The sequence below is a fragment of the Triturus cristatus genome, chromosome 5_2 (genome assembly GCF_964204655.1).
Source record: "Triturus cristatus chromosome 5_2, aTriCri1.1, whole genome shotgun sequence".
In the NCBI taxonomy this organism is placed as follows: domain Eukaryota; kingdom Metazoa; phylum Chordata; class Amphibia; order Caudata; family Salamandridae; genus Triturus; species Triturus cristatus.
This window is the reverse complement of record NC_140588.1, coordinates 385,722,453-385,748,716: the sequence shown is the minus strand read 5'-3', so window position 1 is coordinate 385,748,716 and position 26,264 is coordinate 385,722,453.

Sequence of the window (26,264 nt, the reverse complement as noted above, 5' to 3'; positions counted from 1 at the left end):
CTTGTGATCCATTGCATTCACTAGCCCGAGTCTCAAAAAACACACTTATCGCTTTCAGGGGGAATTAACCTTCCAAGCTACCATGATCTGGTGTAATCATAGGACTATGGAAAGATTTATTTTATTTCACCACGGCCCTGTTTTGTATCTCAATACTAACTTGCCCACTTTATAAAGTCCTGTCAAATGTCCCTAGACCTTCGTAAATTACATTCAATGTCCATTTTGCTAGTCCACTTAACCACTTTTAGCCATCCTGTAGGATGTGGCGGCAAAGGGTCTGTCCAATGTTTACATATCTTGTGTCTAGCCAAAAGCAACAGATAGAATATTAGACCCCTTTGCTTACTGCCCAACGTAGTTTGTAGATCGCGATTTACCCCTAGAAGTACTAAGGTCACTGTCAGGATTATGGGTTCCCCTAAGATGTCTCTTATGATAGTTTCTACAGCCTTCCAATGTTCCTTTATTACGGGGCATGTAAAAAAAATATGTACATCATTGGCTTTTGGCAGGTTACATCTGTTACATCTGGGAACAGGCTGTAGCGAGGCCTGGGTGTAGTTCGCGAAGTAGCACTTCGCGAAGCTACGCAAAGTGAAGTTCGCACTACGCGAGCTACGCGTAGCACTTCGCGAACTGCGTAGTACCTTGTTCGCACTGTGCCAGATGTCGTTTTCAATGATTGCACAGTGCGGACAAGCAACCGGCACTGTGCAATCATTGAAAATGGCATCTTGCACAGTGCGAGCTGTAGTTTTCTGCTGCTCGAGTAGATTTTTACTCGAGCGGCAGCTTTCTCAACGCGAACTGGTAGTTTCTCATCGCGAGCGGTCGCGAGCATACGCGACCCCTCGCAATGAGAAACCTGACCTCCTCGCGTTGGGAATCTCGCCGGGAGGTTTATTTTCCATGCTCGCGATCACGAACAAGGAAAAAGTCTCGCCAGGATGTCATTTTGCTTGCTCGCGGTCGCCAACTTGACGTTGAGGACCGCGAGCAAGCAAAAAATGACCGCAGCACTACGCAACACTACGCTACGCGTGTTCGCACTGTGCTACGTGCAGTTCGCGTAGTGCGAAGTAGCGCGAACTTCGCAAACTACGCGAGCGTAGCGTAGTGCTTCGCCCAGGCCTAGCTGTAGCACAAACTTGACGACTTTTTTAGAAGTCCAATACAACCTATGTATTACAAAAAATGATGTCTTTTGAAATTTGCAGGTGTGACTATTGAATATAATAATTTTAGTGAGTCCATCCTTTACAAGTGTAAATTCTCTTCCTGAAATACATCCTGCCAGATAGCATATTGAGTCTCCAATTTCGTTTCCTCTGCTTCCAGGAATTGCCCATACCACTTTGAGACTTCTTTAAAATTTTTAGAAAGATCAGATTTATGTTTCTCTATTCTAAATGAATACATAATGAATTACATATAAATAAAATAAACATAACATTTATTTCCATCAACATATTTCAAAACATATTTTTTATTATTATATAATTTAAATAGATTATTACAATCTAAAAACACAAAGTTAATATATAAAATTCTACATACACATGTATTGCCAATTGTCTAATTAAAACATGTAAAAAATAGATTTCCCAAAAACTACTCCCTCCCTATAGCAATAAAATTCCAACAACCACAAAATCAGGAAAAATAACAATATACATTATTTTATTAGATAATAACACATAATATACTTACTTAATATCACATTATTAAAAACAATTTAGTAAGTAACACAATCAAATACCTAATTTGCAAATGAACAAATTAAAAAAATAAAATATTTTAACATGTATCTGTTAAATAACAAAAAAGTGTTTATAATTAACAATCTAGTTAACAAATAAACATTAAAGAAATTATAAACAATTTAAATATTATAAAAACGTGACCCTATTCCCCTACAACTCCAACAACCCACCCAAACAAAATTCACATAATATAAAGAAAACCCTTAAAATATACCACCAGATCAAATATAACCCCAAATTCTTCTAAACAAGTTAATCATTCATAACATTTGAATAATAACAACCTGTAGCATAAAAACTAATCAAACTCAAATAAATAATTAGAAAACTATATTATAAATGACTATATTTTTAAAACAAATGATATAAAAGACTTTAAAAAATGCCATTCTTACCATCTATGGGGCATATTATCAAGACAGGAGATAAAATTATTGCCGCTTTAGCGGCAGAAAACTGCCGCCAAAACGGCGATAATGGGCTTGATAATATGCTCTATGGAATTCCAATTGAAGCCCAGGTTAGATGTCCTTCACATCTAACATGGGCTTCAATTGGAATTCCATAGAGCATATTATCAAGCCCATTATCGCCGTTTTAGCAGCAGTTTTCTGCCGCTAAAGCGGCAATAATTTTATCTCCTGTCTTGATAATATGCCCCCATGTTCTTTACAATATTTTTAACACAATATTTATCTCACAATATTTTTGAAATTATATTGTGGAGTAATACAGTAGATTACATTAACTGGAAATATTTGTGAATCATCCAAATACATCTATGTAAAGCATACAATGCTTTGGCATTAACTAAGCGTGTCATAATTTATAAGTGTTTTGGTTAATCAACCACTTAATACTTGAGGGATTAAGGAACAATACTTGAAATAAGGATTGATTTTAATTATCTGTGCCAATGAAGGAATGAATTCGACTGAAAATTTGACCTGCACATCAGTAACCACTAAGAAGGGTTTCTCTCTTGTGGCTTCCGAGCTGGATTCCTGGGCACACTAAACATTTTGGGGTATATTTATGTGAATGTCATGCAGCAGCTGCGCTGTGTGACAGGGAAAGGGTAGGAATGTGCAGAATTTAAAAGAATATGGTGAATTCCTGCCTTTGTCCCTGCGCCGCCGCCAATGCAGGCACCCTTACATTACAGTGCAAGGGGGCCTGTGTTACATGCAGGATTGTTTTTGTGCAGCAAGGTGCACCTTCCTGCACAAAAACAATTCTGAGAGGCATATTCTTCTTTCAACGTGTGCTGCAGAATTCAGCACGCAATGAAAGACGGAGGAACGAGGAGAAATAAAGATATTTCTCCTCGTTATGCCTCGCCTAAGAAGGCATATCGTTTTTGGCACATTCCCAGGTCTTCCACTTTTGGTAAATCTGGGAATGCATCAGAAACCATGGGAGTTACATGGGAACATCTAAGCTACACCCATGGAATGCTCTCTCAGGGCAGAGTAGCGCAACGCAGTTATTTGCGCTCCGTTATGTTACTCCAGATTTATGATGCCACGCAGGGCCACACACGCTGTTCCTTGCGTGGCTTCATAAATTGCATTTGGGCTCGTGTCGCTCTTAAACCACGTTGTGTGGTAAAAGAGCGATGCAACACCCCTTATAAATATGCCCCTTTTTGTATTATTGTACTACTCATTTTATTACTGTAATTATTATTATTATTAGCATTATTTGTATTGCTTTGTCACATGCAGCCGAGGTTGCGCAACCTGCAGAATGATGGAAGGTTTGTACAAGTGGGAAAAATGCTGCTAAAGGTGCAAATGCTATTTCCCGTGGAATGGAAACAAATTAGCAATTCTTTAATTCCCCTGGATACTATTGTAATATTTATTACCCATGAGTTGTATGTCCCTGCCCAAAACTAACTAGAAGTGACAAAGGTCCAACACACAAGGTTATTTGTGTTCTGATTCGCTTCCGACATGACCATAGCAAGTGATCAGACAATCCACCTTGTTGCAGTGTTCCTCTCATATACATTTTCTTTGGATCTCTAACATTTGACCCCTGGAGAAGCAGAGGCCTGTAGACCGTGTTCTCTGACTTTTAGACCATGAGACACATAATTACAGAGGGTGTTTTCTTTTACAAGATTTTGCCAGAGGGCAGCACCACAGGCCTTGCTGCTGTGTTGCCCACGGCACAACAAAAGGTCAGGAATGCTCCGTATCTATCAGATATGCCCATTCCTGTCATTTTCCCTGCGCTGGCACACAATGGTCTGCCATGCGCCAATGCAGGCACGTTTGCACCATGCGTGGTGGGGATGATTGTTTTTGTGCAGGAAGGTAACCTTCCTGCACAAAAACAATCACACTAGGCTATTTCCTCTTTCTATGTGTGTTGCAGAATGCAGCCCACATAGAAAGAGGAAAAAGGAGGAGAAATAAAGATATTTCTCCTTGTTGTGCCTCCTTATGCCACCCCTGGGGAGGTGTAAGTTTTTGGTGCTGCCTCAGAGTTACGATGTCAGTGTCAAAAAGACATGGGTGTTACTATAAACGCCACCAGTAACACACATTGCACACCCCTTTTAACACAGAAAACTGAGCTAAAGGGACCAAAATCTACAAGGCCACATTAAGCCACGCAGAGTGGCTTACTGCTGCCTGGTAAATGTGGACCAGTCCCCTGCGCCACCGGAGCATCGCAAAAAGAGATGCTCCAGTGGTGCAAAGTCATTCTAAATGAGGCCCAGAATGTTTTGTAAAAGATGGCGCTAAGGAAAATTTCATCTCCAGAGGCCCGTGTCATGGACAAGCCTTTGTAATAACATATCATAAGGTTGCCCTCCTCTGAGAATTTTGACCATGAAGTTCCAAGCTGCATTTCCACTCTCGCCCGTCGTGACCACATTAGCCCTATTTTATAGACCTTACATTGGCTTCCATTCATTCCAGAACACTTATCATGTCCATGGTCATTGAATTTATGATAATTTATCTAGCAAACTCAGATTTGTGTGTCTCTGTATTAGTCCTTAAGGGGCATATTTATTAAAAAATCATGCAGCAAGTGATTGGGAAACGGCAGAAATGCACCATACTTAACATTATACGGTGCACTCCATTTCCCAATTCTGGCGCACAAGGTGCTGCCTAGTGCCAATGCAGACACTCTTGCACCATGGAATAATGGTGCCTGCATAGTAAGCAGTATTGTTTTTGTGGAAAAAGGGACACTTTCCTGCACAAAACAATCCCTTGAGGCATTTTCCTCTTTCTACATGTGCTGCAGAATGCACCACACATAGAAAGAAAAAGTAGCAAGGAGAAATAAAGATATTTATCCTTGTTATGCCTCACCTGGGGAGGCGTTGAATTTTCACGCATTCCCAGGTCTACCACTGATGGTAAATCTGGGAATGTGCCAAAATCCATGGGTGGATGCTTGGGAACACCCATACTCCACCCATGGATCGCCTCCCTGGGGCAGAGTAACGCAACGCAGTGATTTGCGCTGCGTTGTGTTACTCCAGAAGAATCAAGCCACGCAATGCTGTTGCTTGATAATTCAAACTTAAGAGTTGCGTCTCTCTTGCAGCCCTTTGCGTGGCCAAGAGTGACGCTACTTTTTAATCAATATGCCCCTTAGGGGCTTATTTACAAGGCCCTTGCGCCACAAGTGTGTCACTTTTTCCCAAATTAAAAGTGACGTACTGACGGCGCAAGGGGCTTGTAAATAAGCCCTTTAGTCTTTAACTGGGCTTTTTTGGGGGTGTTTTGCGCATGTATTACAAACTTTTTTCTGAGGAAGACCTTATCGATCTACATTTTAGTTTCCTAACCTGCCAGCATCAGGAGAGACTCAAAACTGGAGTTATACCAGAAAGAACTGGCATGAACGTAACTACATTCACAACAACTTGAAACTGGTATGCGCCAAAACAATTTGGGTTACCGTGCAGCATCACTTCTTAAGCCAGTGAGTAGTTTCTAAGAAATAAAATGCAAGATGCAGCAATACACCAATGAGCTCAGCAAGGAACAAACCGATTAAGCTGGAAAAAAAATATATATTTTTTTCTAAGTTATTGTACATACACTATAGGTACATTGCAGTTTCATCTATCCTATATCTCATTTAATTTTACTTCTTCTGTGAGCAAGTGCTGCCGATATCATTAGACATTATGTTGCATGGGTGTTTCTTCTGGAGTACAATTTCCATTAGAAATTGTAGTTTTGCTTCGTATGATATTGAAGAGACTTGGAAGTATCTCCATTCTAGGCTGCACATACTTGTTAAGTATCAATGCGATAGAGAACAATCATTTTTAGTTGCTCAGTATCTTTTTCAGTTCCCGTGGTTGATTTAATAACACGTTTGAACTAACAAGAGACGTTCCAAAACAAATGTCCACCAGATGGCACTGTGCCACAATAAAAGATGACTTCTAATTCCAAGGGACTCAAAATGTTACTCCTCCGTTTCCCTTTGTTATTTGTGGGGGAGAGATAGCAACTGATCAGCCTGAAAATATGTCCTTTTGCTTGCTGGACTGCGGATACAGGAATATATAAGAAATATATAGGTCACTACCAGCGGCCAGTGTTCTGGGACCCATAAGGCAGCTATAGCCTGTGGCTATAAATCATTTACTTAGGGCTGTTTTATATGAATTGGGCTTGAGCAATGCACTTGTGTTCTGCACATCTGTCACAGAATGGCTGGATATAGATAGCAGTCCAAATAGCTCTTTCTTGAGACTTAAATATGACTGTACATTATAATGCACTCATCTACAATGGGCACTCCAGCCCCATACATACATATTTGTATGAATATCATTACTACGATTGCGCAGATTTTGAAAATCAATTTTGTGACCATAGTAACAATGGATGAAGTTCCGAACAAATTCAAAGGGAAGACGTGTAGGAAATCCAGTGCAAATGAGTTGAACACCTTCACTGCTTATTCGTGTTTAATCACAAAGAAATGTCATATGCAATTCCTGCACCTACCGTCACGTGTAATTTACATCATAAAAGGCCAGGCATAAGTTGAGCAGAAAGTGTGGAAAAGCGAACCAAAGTGTCTAATTTTCGCAGTGTGTGTGTATATGTGTGTGTGAGAGAGAGTGAAGTAGACAGAGAGAGAGAAAATGAATAATTCCAGGTAAAAAGCATATTCAGTGAAGGAAAAATACCAAAGTTGGAAAAAATAGCATTCCAGAATTTTCCAAAACCTGGACACTTATTTTATTAAAGCAGAGTACAAACAAGTAGGATTAAGAAAACAGCTGTATGCCAGCAAGCAATTGATATGAATTTTGTAGTTTTTTTTTACTTAAGATGCTTTAGAATAAAAATTAAAATTAAAATAATAATAATAATAATATTAGAAACATGCCATGGTAGTTCCGTTGTTAAAGAAAACGACTTTGGATGCCACTGTGCTGGCCAATTATTGTCCTGTATCACTTGTGCCCATGTGTGCTAGGATCTTAGAAAAACATATCAACTACCAACTGACATGTTTCTGGAAGACCATGATTTATTGCATTTCTCTCAGTGAGTCCTACGCCCTGAATTTAGTACGGAAAATGCATTACTCAGTGCTGTGGAGCACCTAAGAAGGCAACTGGAGAGAGGCGGCACTGCGGTCCTTATTTCTGTTAGGCCTAAGTGCAGTGTTTGATAGTAAGGGCTAGATTTTCCAATTTCTCATGCAGCGCAGTGTAGCAGCAACAAATGCTGCGCTGCGTGAGAAGGACAGAAAAAGAGAGAGCGCCACATTTACTGACATATGGCACTCTCCTCCCCTCTCCCTAGCGACAGCGTGAAATCAGCTGCCGTGCGCCACAGGGACACCTTTGCACCATAGTGCAAGGGTGTCACCTTGAGTCAAGCATAGAATTGTACTGGACTTATACCATTCCAGTACAAAATACTATACTTAGACTAATAATAAACATTTCCCCAATTTGCTATTCCTCCAGAGATCGATGCATTCAACATCGTACCGCGGCCGCTGCAGCTTAGTGAGATCGATGTATACCCTTGACTGTATGGCAGAATCCGGCACATTGCTCGATGCCTCTTGACTCCAGCACCAGTCTTCGGAACTGACGCATCTCGTTCACTGCGTGGAGAAAATCGATCCATCTGCTGTTTGCGACAAGGAAAGGTACTTTGTTCACCAAGCCCTGCATGGGTCCTGTAGCCAGCCTGAGAAGGGTCAAGACCCTCCCCATCCACCTACAGCAGACCCAAGACCTGCTGACCTTCAGAAGATCTGGCTTTTCGAGCAGTAGCAGCATTCCCCCCTCCAGCACCCTGAGACCATCGCAGGTAAGTAGTGCGCTTTACAAATGCTATGATTGATTGATTGATTGATTGATTGACTGATTTGCATATGGCTGGGTCAAACATTGCGTGGTGAGCAAATATATGATGGCTTAAACCCAGATCTGTGACTGGGGGTGAATGTTTGAATTGTTCAGCATACCGTCCATCATTTGTTCTATTTGCTTTTGTTGCACTAAGTGGGCAGGGTATGCTCAGAAGTGGGTCCCTTTCTCACTGTGCCACTGGTTTTAACCTAACCAGGCTGATAAGGCGTGATACCCCAAAGCCAGTCCCAGAAAGCTTGTTTCTGGTTTAGGGAGTACCTGGCCTGGCAGTTTGGGCTGGGCTGGGCTGTTCCCCTTGAGAGCAGGGTCAAGACTGACCTCCATATGGCTGGGTGCAAACTGGGGTGGCGTGGTGAGCAAATAAACAATGGATTAAACCCAGATCTGTGACTGGGGGTGAATGTTTCATTTGTTCAACATTCCGTACATGATTTTTTCTTTCTTTTTGCTTTTTTCACCCTAAGTGGGAAGGGTATGCCCAGATGTGGGTCCCGTGCTCACTGTGCCACTGGATTCAAGCTAGCTTGGCTGATGAGGGGTGATACCCCGAAACCAGTCCCAAGATGCTTGTTTCTGGACCAGGGAAGACCTGTTCTGGTAGTTTGGACTGGACTGTTCCCCTTGGGAGCAGGATCAAGACTGATTTGTAAATGGCTGGGTCCAAACTGGGGTGGCGTAGTGAGCAAAAAAGCAATGTATTAAATGCAGATCGGTGACTGTGGGTGAATGTTTTATTTGCTCAGCATTCCATGCACCATTTGTTCTTTTTGCTCCTGAGCTTCCACAATGTTGGCCCGAACTTTGACTTTGTCATAGTCCAGCGAGACCTAAAGAAACCTTTTTAGCGCTACTTGCTTCTAAGCGCTTTATGGCTTTATTCTTAAAAATTCAATATCTCAACTTCTATACATTGGATATTTGGTGTTTTGGTCTTGTTTTGTTTACAATATAATTGTCTATTTTTATAAACTTGCATGGAGTCTTCCTGTGGTGTATTCATTGTGTTACTGCATGTGTGTGTTGCACAAATACTTTGCACATTGCCTCTTTAGATAAGCTTAACTGCTCTGTACCAAACTACCAAAGGATGAGCATAGGATATATTTTAGTGTGTACTTAGCATACCCTGACTAGAGTGGTGGTTCTTGCCTGACCTGGTTGCATACATCAGCCAACCAGAATTCCATTTCTAACAATAAGTAAAAGCAATTAAAGGCATTCAAATAATGAAAAAGCATGCAGAAAATTATTGATCAATAAGTGCAGATTTACAATGTAATTTAAAGTCATTAAATTATAATAACATTTGTATACAACAAACCCAAGAACAATGTAGCTGCTAACTTAAAAAAATAATATTTTATAAGAAAAAAGAAGCAGAAAGAAGAGAAAAGAAAAGAGAAAAGGGTGAGACAAGAAAAGAATGTAGTGAGATGCTACAGAAGGTTTACAGAATAAGGTGAAATGGATCTGTAGGTTGCATAGCTGATTAAACAATACTTGTGGTTATTAGATTTGAATGCTAACATTGTATGGATTATATGTATAAGTAGAGTACATTATTATTGACAACATGTACTGTTAATATCAGACAAGTATTCTGTTTAAAGAGACTTTTACACTTCGGGTTGAATATTGTTCTTAGCATTGTTCTAAGAAAGAAAGGAATTGAAGGGCATCCGTAGCTTATCTCTTTTAAACACCACCTTCATAGATGTTAAATTAGCTGTATTTAATCTATGATTATCTATAACTCTAACAAATGATATTCCACCATTTAGTAAAGGAAGCATTGATGGTGTCTTTCCAGTTGGATGTATTTACCTGTAGACCAATGGCAATGAGAAGATCTACAAATTTCCCAGTTAAACGTCCAAGTACCCAAACATTGAAAAATCCAGATAGAAAAATGTGCATTCATTCGAATGGTATCTTAACTGAACAAATGTTCAAAATGTTTTCCCAAACTTGTTTCCAATACAATTTAATATTCTAGCACTTAAAGAACATATGCATATAATCCCTATTTATATGTCAAGGTCAACAATCATTATTTTTAGTTAATTTCATTTAATGAAAAATATGAAGGATTTAAGAAAAATCTATTCGAAAAACAATATAAAGTTTTTGTGGTACTTGCTGAACGAGGTGTAGCATGATCCTTTGGCTAAATATTATCCCATAAACTCTGTTCGAAATGCTTTTCCAATAATTATTCTATAGTAGTTGTAAGCCTACAAGTGCCCTTATCAATGTTTTTTTTAATACATGTAAGATGCTGTAACCTCACTATTAAAGTTATATGTTTGGCCACCAGTAACTTTCCTCTTTAATGTCACCACAGATGGAGCTGGTAATTTAATCTTAACAGCTGCCAATAACAAATCATTTTTAAATTTGACGGAGTTGGGAACATCAAACTTATATTGCAATTCACTAAATGACATGAAATAATCATTTAAGATTAATGGTCCAACATTTTAGATGCCTTGTCCTTCCCATTCTTTCCAGTATTTAGCCATTTAACTAGAATGATTAACTACAGAAGAACATAGTTTGGGTATTAGGGGCATGTGTATAAAACCCTTCAATGTAAAAAGATGTATTGTTGATAGTTTTGCTTTCAAATACTGTGACTTTGAGAGAGATGCTATGTTAGAGAGGACCAAACCTGCTGGAGTAAAAAGGCAGAATAAAAATGTTATGAAATCAGAGAAGTTAACTCTCCCATTTACCTTGATTGATTGAGCTTATATAGAGACATGAGCGCAATAAGTGCAGCGCCTCAGCAATGTCGGAATCCAGAAGAAGGCCCTGGAGTGGATCATCTCCTTCCTCGCTGGAAGGACACAGAGAGTCCGCCTCCCCCCGTTCAGATCAGAAGCCACCGAAGTCATCTGCGGCGTTCCTCAAGGCTCTTCGCTTAGCCCAACCCTCTTCAACGTCTACATGAGCCCCCTCGCAGCCATCGCACGCCAGCACAACCTCAACATCATCTCCTACGCCGACGACACCCAGCTGATCCTCTCCCTCACCAACGACCCCGACACCGCCAGAGCCAACCTACACGAAGGGATGAAAGAGGTAGCCGAATGTATGAAGAACAGCCGCCTGAAACTGAACTCGGACAAGACGGAAGTCCTCATCCTGGGATCCTCACCCTCCGCCTGGGACGACTCCTGGTGGCCCCCCGCCCTAGGCAGCGCACCCAAACCAACAGACCATGCACGCAACCTGGGCTTCATCCTGGACTCCTCCCTCTCCATGACCAGACAAGTCAACGCCGTCTCCTCGTCGTGCTTCAACATCCTGCGCATGCTACGTAAGATCTTCCGGTGGATCCCCACCGAGACCAGGAAAACGGTCATTCAGGCCCTCGTCACCAGCCGTCTGGACTACGGCAACTCCCTCTACGCCGGAACCACCGCAAAACTCCAGAAGAGACTCCAGCGGATCCAGAATGCCTCAGCACGACTCATCCTGGACATCCCCCGCCGCAACCACATCTCCGGACATCTGAGAGACCTGCACTGGCTCCCGGTCAACAAGAGAATCACCTTCCGTCTCCTCACCCACGCACACAAAGCCCTACACAACCAAGGCCCAGGATACCTCAACAACCGCCTCAACTTCTACGCTCCCAAGCGCCAGCTTCGATCGACCAGCCACGCCCTCGCCGCCATCCCCCGCATCCGAAGAGCCACCACAGGAGGAAGGTCCTTCTCCTACCTCGCCGCCAAGACCTGGAACTCCCTCCCGACCCACCTCCGCCTTACCCAGGACCACCTCGCCTTCAGGAAGCTGCTCAAGACCTGGCTGTTCGAGCAGTAGCGGACCCCCCTCCCCTAGCGCCTTGAGACCCTCTGGGTGAGTAGCGCGCTATACAAATGCTTGATTGATTGATTGATTGATTGAGACAAGAGGCCTATGGTTTCAAACACATTCAGAGGGAGTTTCACTGGATGTGTGGACATAACCAAAACTGAAAATAGACAACATCATCTTTTTGATCATATCAAGTCGACCCCACCATGACAAAAAAGAAGGAGACCATTTATCAGATATTGAGTTGATCTTATTTCTTATTTTGTTTTAATTAACCACAATAGTGTCTTTTATTGAATTAGACTAAATAATACTGTTAGAACCAGGGTCTTTAGTTGGCAGAGGGTTGCACCTTCTCCAAGTAGGAGCCCACAATCCTAGTCAGGGTAAGTGTGGTACACACTAAAAGTTATATCGGGTATCTGGGCTCCGAACAGTCAGGCTAAATTTAAGAGACAATGGGCCTGATTACAATGTCGGTTGGAAAACCTCTTTCCTACCGATATTGTAGGTTTACACTCCGACCGCCATATTACAATCAATGGGGTTGGAGTGTAAGCCGGCCAGGGAAACCGACTTGGTTCTGACAGGCTCAAGGAGCCAGTCGGCCAGTCGGAAGGGGCTCATAATCCCTTAAGGACGGTGTTTCCGCCGTCGGGATTATGATGCCGGGTTCCGGCAGCCTTTCCATGTTGGCCTTTCCGACATGGAAAGGCTGTCGGAAATCAACTTTGTAGGTCCCTTGCCCCCTGGCCCTCCAGTTGTGGCCCTGAGGGGCTCCTATGGTGCCCCCTGAAAATCCCTGCACCCTGTGCACGGTGCCTGCCACAGGGTGCAGGGATTTTCACAAAATTCCATTTATCAATGGAAGCGTGCACTGTGGGCGGTTTCTGCGCTGCACAAGCTCCTATATAGAAATTGGAGTATGCGACCACACCATATGCGGTCGCATCCTAATTTGGTGTGCGGAACAGCCGACATATGGTCGGGCGGTTTCTGCACCGAGATGGTGTTGGTCGGAGGCAACTCTGACTGACATCGTAATATCTGTAAAGTATTTGTGCATGCACACACAGTAACACAGTGGAAACACCACAAAAGTACTCTACATCAGTTTAGCAAATATAGCCAATATTTATCTGATTACGACAAAAATCCAACATACACAAATAATAATACAAATCTCTTCATGATTAAATGCAGTTCTAGCACTTAGAAACACAAGAGCACCCGCGGGGGGTAAATTAACGTGCTTGAAGAAGCAAAATCTCAAGGTCTCAGGGCAGACCGCGAGGGAGTGCCGGCCGGCTATGGAGTTGTACAGACCCTGGCTACAGTACCTTGGAAACATTCACAAAACAAAGATGTTGCGAGGTGCCAGGAAGGTGAGGCGTCACTGAGGCCGATGTAGTATTGGTTCTTGACTGTTAGTGCAGGTCGTTGGCATGTTGAGGACGCCCAGGACGTAGCAAAGAACAACAGAAGTGCCAGTACTGATACCTATTCAAAGGAAATTATTCTCAGGGATCACACATTGAAATCAAACAACATGTTCCGCAGACCTCTTTGTCCGTCTGAATTAATCAAAATGTATTTATCCAAATTACATTTTTAATGGATATCACAATCACTAAAGAATCTTAAAACCATTCAAAATCTTATTTTCAACATCACACCACTTTCATCCATCAATTCAAATGAACTTCTTGCAACCATTCGCCAAATAACTTACAACCCACTTCTCTCCATTCATTCGACATCCAAACATCCTTATCAAACAACACTTTCAGTCACCACACAATCCGACAGCCAAATAACCAAAACAACTATGCACCAAAGAACAATTCTTAGATAATCTCAAACACAATACTTGTTCTACACAGGCCAAAGGAACACAATATTAATGATATATGCATAGAATCCAACATAAATTACTCCAAATTCTTAATCCTTTTGGCCCCAAAACTCGGGTCTACGCGTTTCGAACCCCCTTGATTACCGGGGTTCTCGTCAGGACCTCCTAGCTGGAGAAAACAAAGAAATCACTTCTTCGGTTAAACTACACACTAGGGGCCCTCTCAATACACTCTAAACCTCTCCAGGCACCATCAGCTTGCCTCAATCGTGGGCTAGATCAGCCGATCTAGCACTTCAGTAGTGATATATTTCTGTAAACAACAGTAACAATATCTATATAACAAATTGACGGGCTGCAACCTCAAAACAAATGCTAGTCTTACTTTGATGTTGTGGATTTTCTTCTAGAAGCCGATGTTCCATTTATTACAACATTTCAAAGGATTCCTTCCTGAAAAGATACAGAACCGTTATCAATCACCCAACCTGGTATGCACGCTGCGTGTATTTTGCTGCATTTACTTCGAGCCGAATTCATTTTACTTCGAAATTAGGAAGCGTGGGCTTAATTTGACCGCTCAGACGCCGTAATTTCTTCACCTACAAATGACCACAATACACTTTGTGAGCTCGACTTTGAAAATAAAAAGTCTAATTCGAGACTTTCAACAAGATGCCACAATGCAGTCACATACCTTGCGGCGTCTTGAAACGGACTTTGAACGCTCCGTGGGACACGTCTTTTCATCGAACCGCGGGCTGTGGTGCGATTGAATTGCTGCACCGGCAGTCGTTTCTTGTAAAGTGCCATACTTCTGGTTAGGCGCATTGTGCTTATGGGAAATGTAGTTCGCCCACTATTTCCTGCTATCGATCGTATTCTCAGAAATGCCAAAATCGTCAATAAACTAATGTAGTGTTGTCGGCAATAAGTAAACAATTTTGGGGGTTTCTTGAACCTTTGGACTCCTTGTCCAAACCAGCTTTGGCGTTGTGCTATTATATTCTGTGCCCTATTCCTGATTAAGCATGTTGCATTGTGGGCAATAAACCTTGTTTCCAACATTGTGCCAAATTCCGCTCCCAGTCTATGTCAAAACAGTCTGTATGATACATAGAGGGATGTAAAAACACACTCACCACAATTAGATTTTTCTTCTCCAAAATTAGAGAAATGTTATGTGCTGGCAGGAATTGTCATATTGTTGAGCAAAGTCTCTTTCACATGATGCTGAATGTAAATTAATGTTTCAAGTACCTCAACCCAATTTGTAAATCTCTGACAATTCATTAAGCCCGTTTATTGCTGTGTTGAATTTCACAATCAACAGTGCCTCTCTGCGGGACAATTTTTGCTCCAGGTCACCACCTCTATGGTCTTGTTCTACTTTCGCGATTACAGTCCATTTTAGATCTTTTTCTGAATGGGTGTTTGGTCTCCAATGATTAACTAAATTTGGACAGAACGTTGTAACGCAAACAATTCTTTTCCTACAGGAGGTCTTTTATTTTTTTCAAGTAGGACTTCTCGTGGGGTTCACCAGGCTCTTTTCATTACCTTTTTTAACAATTTCTTCAGGTAAGCTCGTTCTTTCAAATTCTCCAGTAGATTTGTTGCATGGAGTATATATTCATCCTTGTAGAAACAGTTACGTCTTATCCTTAGAAATTGCCCATAGGGTAAATTTTCTTTCAAGTTCCTTGGGTGGTTGTTGAAAAATTAAAGGCTTTATTCCTGTCTGTTGATTTTTTAAATAAAGTTGTAACCCAACCCCCTTCTGCTGGATATACTTCCACATCCAAAAAGCAGTTCTGTTATTCAACCACGCATAGATTTTCCTCATTTCCTGTCCACACCATGAATATGTCGTCTATAAAACAAACCCAATTCCCAATGAATTGCGAGAATGGGTTGTTATTATAGACGAACATATCTTCATACTTTGCCATGAAGAGTACAGCTCAGGGGCAAAAGGGCACCCCATCGCTACTCCTTTCACTTGGTAGTAGAAGTCTCCATTGAAGTTAAAATAGTTCTTCCTTAACGCGAAGCTCGCTAACTCCATTAAAAATTCTGTAGGGACTTGTGTTGGTTTTTTCCTACTTTCTAAAAAGGAAGCAATTACTGCCAGGCCTTCATCTTGGGGTATCTGTGTATATAAGGACACCACGTCCAATGTTTCTAGAAGGTGTGTCTCTTTCTCAAATTGTATTGACTCCAATTTATTAATGAAATCAGTAGTGCCTCGCAGAAAAGATGGCACTTCCGGCATTAATGGTTTTAAAAAATGGTCAATAAATTATGAAATGGTTCCATCAAGGATTCACAACCAGAGACGATAGGTCGTCCTGCGGGTGAGGTCTCATTTTTGTGTACTTTTGGAATTCTGGGATGTTTGTTTTGAAGATTTTCATACTCCTTCTTGCCCAAAAAACCTTGTTGGAAACCGCTTTCCAAGATGGTAAAAAGTTGACTTTGTAGATCTAATGTTGGGTCTTTTGCAATCTTCCTGTAGCAATCACTGTCTCCTAACTGTCTCATTACTTCCGCAGTGTACTCTGGTGTGTCCCATACGACAATGGAGCCCCCTTTGTTGGCCTGCTTTATCGTAATAGAATGGTCATTTTTTAGATTTGATAGGGCTTCCATTTGTAATCTTGATGTATTATATTTTACCCATTTCTTTTTTCTTTCCATCTCAGATATTGCGGACAAACTTTTTTTCAAAGATTACCACTTCCTTTGGGATCTTATTGGCTGGTGGGCAGAAAGATGATTTTTTCCTTAAGCCTGTCAATTCCATGGTTTCCATATACGGGTTTTCTACAAAAAAGGTTTTTAACCTGATCTTTCGACAAAATTCAATGGCCTCTGTTTTCAACCTAACAAAATTTGTGCTTTTTGATGGAACAAAAGATAAACCTTTTTCCAATATACTTTCGTTCGTCTTTGGTTAGGGTTTTTTCCGATTGGTTGTAAATAGGTGAAACCACTAATTTTTGTAGTTCTGTCGACGTGTTGACATCTCCCATGGTTGGTCGTTGAATCGCGTTCTTCCCCGTGTTTTTAGTTGACCTCTCCCTAAAAAAGGAGTTTGTTGCTGTTGGAAATTACCCCTTCTATTAATATTTTGACGTCCTTCGTTAATTTGTACCTCACTTCCACTTGAGGAGAATGATGTTTCAGAGAACGTAATAAAATTATTTGAAGATCTTCCTTGGAATTCCGGGGGGTATCTACGCAACTCTGTTCTCATATAATAATCCGGCTGGAGGGTATGGGTACACTTTTTCCAATGCAAAATTTCTTTTATCTTTTTCAAATGTATTACCTTCCTGGTTGATAGTATAATCTTTGAATTCTAATATTTCTTTTTCTACTTTCTCCAGTAATGCTTTGCAATCTGTAATCATTTGGTTTGTTTTGATTTCTGATTCTAAGATCGCAATTTCTTCCAATTGTTGCTTTGAAATTCGTTGAGCAGTTTCCATTGTAAGGACCATAAGGTCTCTGCTACATTTAGTTTCTATGAAACTATAGCCTTTTTTGTATAACGGATTGTCTGTGAAAATCACTGGAACATTTTTAATTTGCAAACCTCCAGGAATTGTGCCTGCCTTTAGATGTTGAATTTAGATCTAAAATGGACTGTAATCTCAAAAGTAGAACAAGACCATAGAGGTGGTGACCTGGAGCAAAAATTGTCCCGCAAAGAGGCAATGTTGATTGTGAAATTCAACACAGCAATAGACAGGCTTAATGAATTGTCAGAGATTTACAACTTGGGTTAAGGTACTCGAAACATTAATTTACATTCAGCATCATGTGAAAGAGACTTTTTTCAAGAATATGGTAATTCCTGCCAGCACATAACATTTCTCTAATTTTGGAAAAGAAAAATCTAATTTTGGTGAGTGTTTTTTACATCCCTCTATGTATCATACAGACTGTTTTGACATAGACTGGGAGCGGAATTTGGCACAATGTTGGAAACAAGGTTTATTGCCCACAAGGCAACATGCTTAATCAGGAATAGGGCTCAGAATATAATAGCACAACGCCGAAGCCTGTTTGGACAAGGAGTCCAAAGGTTCAAGAAACCCCAAAATTCTTTACTTATTGACGACAACACTACATTAGTTTATTGACGATTTCGGCATTTCTGAGAATACGATCGATAGCAGGAAATAGTGGGCAAACTACATTTCCCATAAGCACAATGCACCTAACCGGAAGTATGGTGCTTCACAAGAAAAAACTGCTGGTGCAGCAGATCAATCGCACCACAGCCCGCGGTCCAAGGAAAAGACGTGTACCACGGAGCGTTCACAGTCCGTTTCAAGACGCCGCAAGGTATGTGACTGCATTGTAGCCTCTTGTTGAAAGTCTCGAATTAGACTTTTTATTTTCAAAGTCGAGCTCACAAAGTGTATTGTGGTCATTTGTAGGTGAAGAAATTACGGCGTCTGAGCAGTCAAATTAAGCCCACGCCTTCTAATTTCGAAGTAAGTTGAATTTGGCTCGAACTAAATGCAGCAAAATACACGCAGCATGCATACCAGGTTGGGTGATTGATGTCGGTTCTGTATCTTTTCAGGAAGCAATCCTTTGAAATGTTGTAATAAATGGAACATCGGCTTCTAGAAGAAAATCCACAACATCAAAGTAAGACTAGCATTTGTTTTGAGGTTGCAGCCCGTCAATTTGGTATATAGATATTGTTACTGATAGAGCTTTTTTGTTGTTTACAGAAATATGTCACTACTGAAGTGCTAGATCGGCTGATCTAGCCCACGATTGAGGCAAGCTGATGGTGCCTGGAGAGGCTTAGAGCGTAGTAAGAGGGCCCTTAGTGTGTAGTTTAACTGCAAAAGTGATTTCTTTGTTTTTCCAGCTAGGAGGTCCTGACGAGAACCCCGGGAGTCAAGGGGGTTCGTAACGCGTAGACCCGAGTTTTGGGGCCAAAAGGATTACGAATTTGGAGTGATTTATGTTGGATTCTATGCATATATTGTTAATATTGTGTTCCTTTGGCCTGTGTAGAACAAGTATTGTGTTTGAGATTATCTAAGAATTGTTCTTTGGTGCATAGTTGTTTTGGTTATTTGGCTGTTGGATTGTGTGGTGAATGAAAGTGTTGTTTGATAAGGATGTTTGGATGTCGAATGAATGGAGAGAAGTGGGTTGTAAGTTATTTGGCGAATGGTTGCAAGAAGTTCATTTGAATTGATGGATGAAAGTGGTGTGATGTTGAAAATAAGATTTTGAATGGTTTTAAGATTCTTTAGTAATTGTGATATCCATTAAAAATGTAATTTGGATAAATACTTTTTGATTAATTCAGACGGACAAAGAGGTCTGAGGAACATGTTGTTTGATTTCAATGTGTGATCCCTGAGAATAATTTCCTTTGACTAGGTATCAGTATTGGCACTTCTGTTGTTCTTTGTTTAATTGAGGCTCAGCCTTACTGATTGGAGCCCAAACCCTGTTTTGGTATTTGCAGGACGTAGCAAGGCACAAGGGAGGTGATGTGGTGCTGGAGGTGAGGCATTGGTTCCACTGGTGGTGCGGGGGTCGATGTAGCGTCGAGGGTCATGCCATGAGGTGTCAACTTCGTGGTGTTGATGTCACACCACAGGGCCACAGGTGCTGCAGCGGAGTCGTGTGTCACAGACTTCGGTGACGCAGTGCTTTAGAGTCACGCTGTGACGGAACTTCAGAGACACTGCTGCGGCGTCAGGGCCTGTGTTGCAAGGCGCGCCTGTTGCATGGAGCGGGGATCACGGCTTTGGTGCAGGCAGCGCCTTTGTGTCAAAGAACAGCGCCAGCTCCAAAAATCCCCCTCGAAGTCGGTGGACCGGTTTCTTCCTGTTTATACAGCTAACTCACTGCCAAGGGCCCAGAAACTGGATTTGGCACCACATGGCAAGGTAGGGCTTTCAGCAGAATAGCCCTGGCAATGTAGGTGAAGTCTTGGCCCTGAAACCTCCAACAGGAGGCAAGCTCACCTCAAGTCCTTGGAGTACCTTAAAAACCAGGTTCAAGAGAGCAAAGTTAAGTCCTCTCACTTCCAAGATAGAAGCAGCAGTCAGCAGGCCAACACAGAAAAGCAAGGGCAAAGTGACAGTCCCTCCTGGAAGAAGAACAACTCTTATTCTTGGTAGAATGTCCTCAGTTCAAAGTGTTCTGAGTCAATGGTGTCGGATTTCCAGACTTCAAAGAAAGGTCTTTGTTGTGCACAAGAACCTTCCCTTCCTGGCCCTGGCTCCAGGCACACTACAGGGAAATAGGCAGCTCTCTGTGAGGGGACAGGCACAGCCCTATTCAGGTACAAGTGTCAGCTCCTCCCACCACTCTAGCTTAGAAAGACCCATCAGTCAGGTGATGGGTCAACAGGATATGCAGGGCACACCTCTGCTCAACACACATGTCCTACATTTAAAATACAGTGCACCCTGCCCATGGGGCTATCTAGGGCCTACCTTCAGGGTGCCTTACATGGGAAGGTTTGGGTGTACTTGCCAGGTCGACATGGCAGTTTAAATCTGCACACACTGGCTCTGTGGTGGTAGGGCTCAGACAGATTTGAAGGATTACTCATGCGGGTGGTACGATCCGTGCTGGTGGCCCACTAGTTGAAGTTGATTTACAGGCCCTGGGCACACACGGTGCAGTGTACTAGGGACTTATTAGTAAATCAATTATGCCAATCATGGAGAAACCAAATGCCATTACATTTTAGACACAGAGCACATGCACTTTTGCACTGGTCAACAGTGGTAAAGTGTCCAGAGTCCTAACACCAGCAAAAATGAAGCTCAGCACACAGTCAAAAACAGGAGTCGAGAAGCAAATAGACTGGGGAAACCCCGCTGATAGATGCCAGATATAACACGTACCCAAACATTTTCTTTTTGAAGTATTCCAAACAACCACTGAATTGTTGACAATCTCTTAAAATAAATATTTATTAAGTGGCAAAACTTTGGATTTGTCAATATTTAATTACTATCCAGGGGCAAGAGAATAAGCTGTTAGAGTCTCACAACATTGTGCGATTGAAGAATCTGTGGGTGCCATATACAAGAAAAGGTCATCTGCATATGCTATAAATTTAACTTCCACATCTTTGTATTTCTAACCTGAGAAAGTTGGAGATCTGCAAATCTTTTTCAAAAAGGGCTCCATATATAGAATAAAAAATCAATTGGGCAAGGGGACAATCCTGTGTGGTACCATATTTAAGAGGGAAATTGAAAGATTGCATGCCAATTGCAAATATTGAAGTTTCTGAGGCAGAACAGAGAATAATAGTAGAACGTAACATTTTAGGACCAAATCCATGCCACCTTAAGGCCTGCAACATAAAATTCCAATCAACTCTATTGAAAGCTTTCTCAGCATCGAAAGTTACAACCACCAAAGGATCTATACTATTTGAAGTACCATAAATAATACTTTAAAAAGTTCTAGAGTTTTCTGTAATGTATATGCTTTTGACAAACTCAAAAAGAAAGTGTTGAAAAACCAACATTAGTTTTGGTACTAGGATGTTGGAAAAATCTGAAAAAATACTTCACAGAAAAACCATCCAGACCCGGTGCCTCATCTATGGGAAGTTTGGAGATGGCATTATATATTTATTTAAGTGTATGTCTCTTTCCATTGATGATAAGTCTAACAAATGATCTGCATTTTTAGGAATTAAACTAGATTAATTAAAAAAGCAATTGAAATCATCAGGCAGTGCCCCTGATGGATTGGGTTTTTTCGGCAATTTAGGTGATACTGGGCCGCTGGATCACAACATCATATTGTCAGGCCAAGGAGAAAGATTCAGGGAGAGTGTTGAGGAGATTAAGGCTGAGAACCAAAACACCTAATATGAAAATACCGGATCAAGGCCAGGTAGAATCTGGAGAACACTTCTTCTCCCAATCGGATCATTCAGGTTACAATAGTGATTCTAGCATTTCAGGTGAGGTAGACTGGGACAGTAGTCTGAGGGCCAAGTCTTGTGGCCCTAGGGATGCTGCTAAGGGCGAGACATCCAACAAAGAAAGGCTGGGAAAATCCCAGAAGATTGTATTCAGCAAAAGAGCAATCAATCCAGGTATTCATGGCCTAAAGTGGGACTACTCCCTGACTCAACGGTCACTATCTATGGATATTATATATAGCACCATGATGCAGCATCATGAGGAGAGCCTGTAAGATAGTAGGAAAGCTATCGTGGCTAATAAGAAGTTACAGAGAGCAGTGAGAAGGATCCCAAATGTTTGTATGGAGATTGGAGAATGCATCACTTCAGTTGAAACTCAGGCCTCAGTACCAGAAGCGGAGGTAAATGGTTTACGGAAACAGTCCTCAATGCAAAAGTTACAGATCACGGATATCCAGTGGAAACTGGAAGATTTAGAAAATCGCCAGGGTGAAATAAATTATGGATATTGGGTTTGGATGAAGGAGTGGAGGGCAATGACGTGAGGGCTTTTATAGTTAAGCAGGTCAAAGGTGCCTTCCCTGAATTAGAGAATTGGAATTGGGAGGCGGAGATTAAGAGGGCACATAGGTTTCATTGTTTGTAAAGAAAGCAATGCAGGGGGCTGTGCGGGTGAATCATGGCTAAGGGCAATCATTGTTTACTTTGATAATTTTGTATCAAAGCAGGCCGTTTTTGAGAAGGCTCGTCCCGACTTAAAATGGAACTTTAATGGATTTACCTTTTTTTACGAGGACAGATTTCCTCCATACCCCATTAGAGAGATGCTGGAGGCTCAGGCAGCTCATAAGCCCCTTTCAGGGGGAAGGAGCAGCAGCGAATCTATTAAACCCGCAAGACTAAAAATAGTATAAAAGAATGAAATGCGGTTCTTTACCTCTAAAATCAAGACAAACGAAAACTTGGATAGGTTGGCCTAGGGAGCTGCATGTATAACCTCTGTTAAAATTAGTTGAAGTAATGTGATTTAACAAAACAAGATGGGGGTATTTGTCTGAGCTGAAATGTATCTTCAAATAGTTGTGTGGGTTGAGAGCACTTTCTTTTTTCTCCTATGCCTGACATTCTTGTTGGTTGCTAGATACGACTTTCTGGGCTATTCATTTGTTTTGATTAAGGGGTTTTTGAGGTTTTCTGAGTTACTCGCCATTATGGATTTTCCCCCTCTTTTGATTGTAAGGTGGGGTTTGATGACATGATATGCTGGAAGAGGAGGGAGCAGCAATCTCATCTCACGGACCGCGCAGGTCTGGCTCCCTCACTTGGTTGGAGGGGGGGGCACGTCAGCAGGAGGGAAAAGGGGGATCTTTTCAAGGGTAGGAAGGGTGGGCATGGCGCTCTGAGGAGGTGGGATGGGGTAGGGCGGGGGGCACATGCAAGCGATTAAGAAGTAAATCAATGAAGCAAACATTGGAAAGTCAAGGAGGGCTGACCTTTTATACAGGATGTTTTTTTGCCTAGGCAATATCGAAAAATACAAATATGGTGGGAGTAGGGAGTCTACAGAATGTCAAAATAAATATTTGTGGTCTAAATGATAATCGCAAAAGGAGGCAGGCTGCTGAAGATTTGAAAATGTATATGGCTGACATTATATATATATGCATGAAAGCCACTTTGAAAGGTCTAAGAAACATCTATTGGAATCAATGGGATATCAACCTTTGGTATACAGTACACAAGCGGTCACTACAAGGGGGGTAGCTATCTTGGCTCATATCAGAGTGGTGGAGACCATTCAGAAATCATCAAGTAAGTTTGGCCAATGGACTCAGGTGGAGTGCTCGGTTGGGGGTGGTGGGATTACCATCTGTTCAATGTATGGGTCAAACGTTGATGATCCAGCAGTAATTGATTTTGTTAATGTTGAGCTAGCATCTTGGGCAATGCCAGTTATAATATGTGGAAACCTAAATATACATATAAGTAGTGGCTTGGATACTCAGCCTACGGATAGATATGATGGCAGAAAACCTAAAGTGGTTTGCGCAATACAGGCTCTCAATTCAAATCATGGTTTGGTGGATGTCTGGCGACAGCTGAGGGCTCCAGATCCTGGGTACGCTTTGTTTTCCAACTCCGCATAAGAAACATCTTAGACTTGACTATTTTCTCATCTCTGCTAGTTTGTTTAGAGGGTTGAAAATTGAAAAATGTTCACGGATCTTGTCAGATCACAATTCTTTAGTGATTGAAATTAGTGCCTTGGCTAAAAAGCCCCAGCCTCCACCCTGGTCGTTCTATAGGGCGTTAATAACTAATTTGGAATATGTTGAGCATATGAAAAAAATGTCTCTCGGCCTTTCTGGACGTGAATATGGGTAGTGCCCCTAGTTATGTGGTTTGGGATGCCTTAAGGGCTGAAATAATAGAAGAGACCCTTAGCTTCAATTTATACGGGCAGAAAATGCAGACACAGAAATTGACAGCTAATAGTGAAGAGTTGATCTTTCTGGAACCCCAGCTCATGTTGGTAGTGAGGGATGATAAGGCATCACAGGAAATGTTTTCCAGGATCTTGGTTTTCAAGCCTAGAAAAAATTGCATCTTTGCAGATAAAAGGCAGTGGAAAAATTTCACGCCCGGCGGCAGCATGCTATGACTTCAGCGAGAGGGTGGGTAAAGTATTGGCACTTAGAACAAGATGCAAAATGGTTTACTACAAAATTCAGAAAATTAAAGATGAACATGGGAATCTTGTAAATACTACTGAAGCAAACCTGGATGTATTTAAAGAACTCTTCTGGAAATCGTATCAATTGGAAACTATACCTGTGGAAAATTACATTAGTCAATATTTGGGTCTTATTGTAGGAGGATAGTTGGATAAGGATGAAAGGGCCGCTTTAGATGTTTTGAATCGCATTTGAGGAAATAGAAGTAGCCCTGTGTGCATTGGCATCCCGGAAAGCAGTTGGGCCAGATAAAATTCCCCTTGAATTTTACAAAGGTGTTCTATTCTGAACTATAGGCTGATCACTGTAACCTATTGAAGGAAGTACAAAGGGGGGGCATAAGCTCCGTTATCCTAGGTTTCCACTAATATTGCTATTTTTAAGAAAAAGGGCAAAGACCCAACTGAGCCATGGGCTTATAGGCTCATCTTATTAATTAATGGGGGCGCAAAATTATATGCAAAGGTTTTAGCTTCTCGGTTGAGTCAGTTGATTGGTAAACTCGTTTCTCCAAGGCAGCATGGTTCTATCCCCAGAAGAGGGACTACGGATCACACAAGGTGGGTAATTACACTATTTGACAAGGCCGGTGTCACAAGGCATCCCATGTCTTTAATATTACTTGATGCCGAAAAGGCCTTTGATCGAGTGACTTGGGATTACCTTTGGGCTGTGCTCAAGTGGAATCAAATTGATTTGGGCTTTAGAGGGGCAATGCAGGCCTTATATACAACATCAACAGCTAAGCTACAAATCACGGGGGTAGAATCAAAGACCTTTTCCATCATAAGGTGAACAAGACAGGGGTGTCCGTGCTCGCACCTGCTGTTTGCACTATATATTGACCCGCTAATTAGGAGGCTCATAGATAATAACATAATAGTACCATTAATCATGCATGGATTAAGTACCAAGGTATTAGCCTGCTAAGTCGATATTGCGTTAGTTACACCTGAGCTCGAATTGGCTATTATGGAAGTGGAAGGGGAAGCGGAAGCTGCCACTTTTGGTATGATATCTAGTTACCGTTTAAATAAGAACAAGAGTCAGATAGTGGTAAATGAATGGGTATCTTTAGTGGATGATAGAAGAACTACGGAGGCGACTTATCTGGGGGTCAATGTTATGAGCAAAGTGATCAGATAGTAGATGCAAACCTGGCCCCAGTGTTGCTAAATACAAAGAGGGATCTCTGGTGAATGGATAATTTACATCTCTCGATAGTGGGCTAATGCAATGTAATTAAGATGCTCTTCTTACCCAGGGTACTCTATCTCTTTCGGGGTATCTCCTGGAGTTTGAGAGCCGCTGGATCAACCAGATGGCGGACATTGACAGTAGCTTCATATTGTCATATGCTAGAGCCCGAAATATCTAATTCCACCTAGGGCAAGAGAAGGGTGGGCCATCCCAAGCTTCAAGTTTTATTATTGGCCCGCTGCTTTGCAGTATATGCAGACTTTAATTGTAGGAAAACAGCCAGGGGAACTAATGGGGGAAATCCTCCCACAATTTGTGATCTTCTATTGGGATAGGATAGAAATGCTTGCTTTTTTAAGGATGGTTGAACCCAGTTATTTAAAAAAAGGCAAATTTCAATCTATACAAGCAGCATTAAAGCTTTGGTCTCAGGTGAAGCGTAAATTGTGGAAAACACAGATTCTGCCAGCTGTTTTCCATGATAAGTACTGTGCTAAGTGGAGTACGGAAATTTGGGGACCTTTATTCATGTAATCAGCTG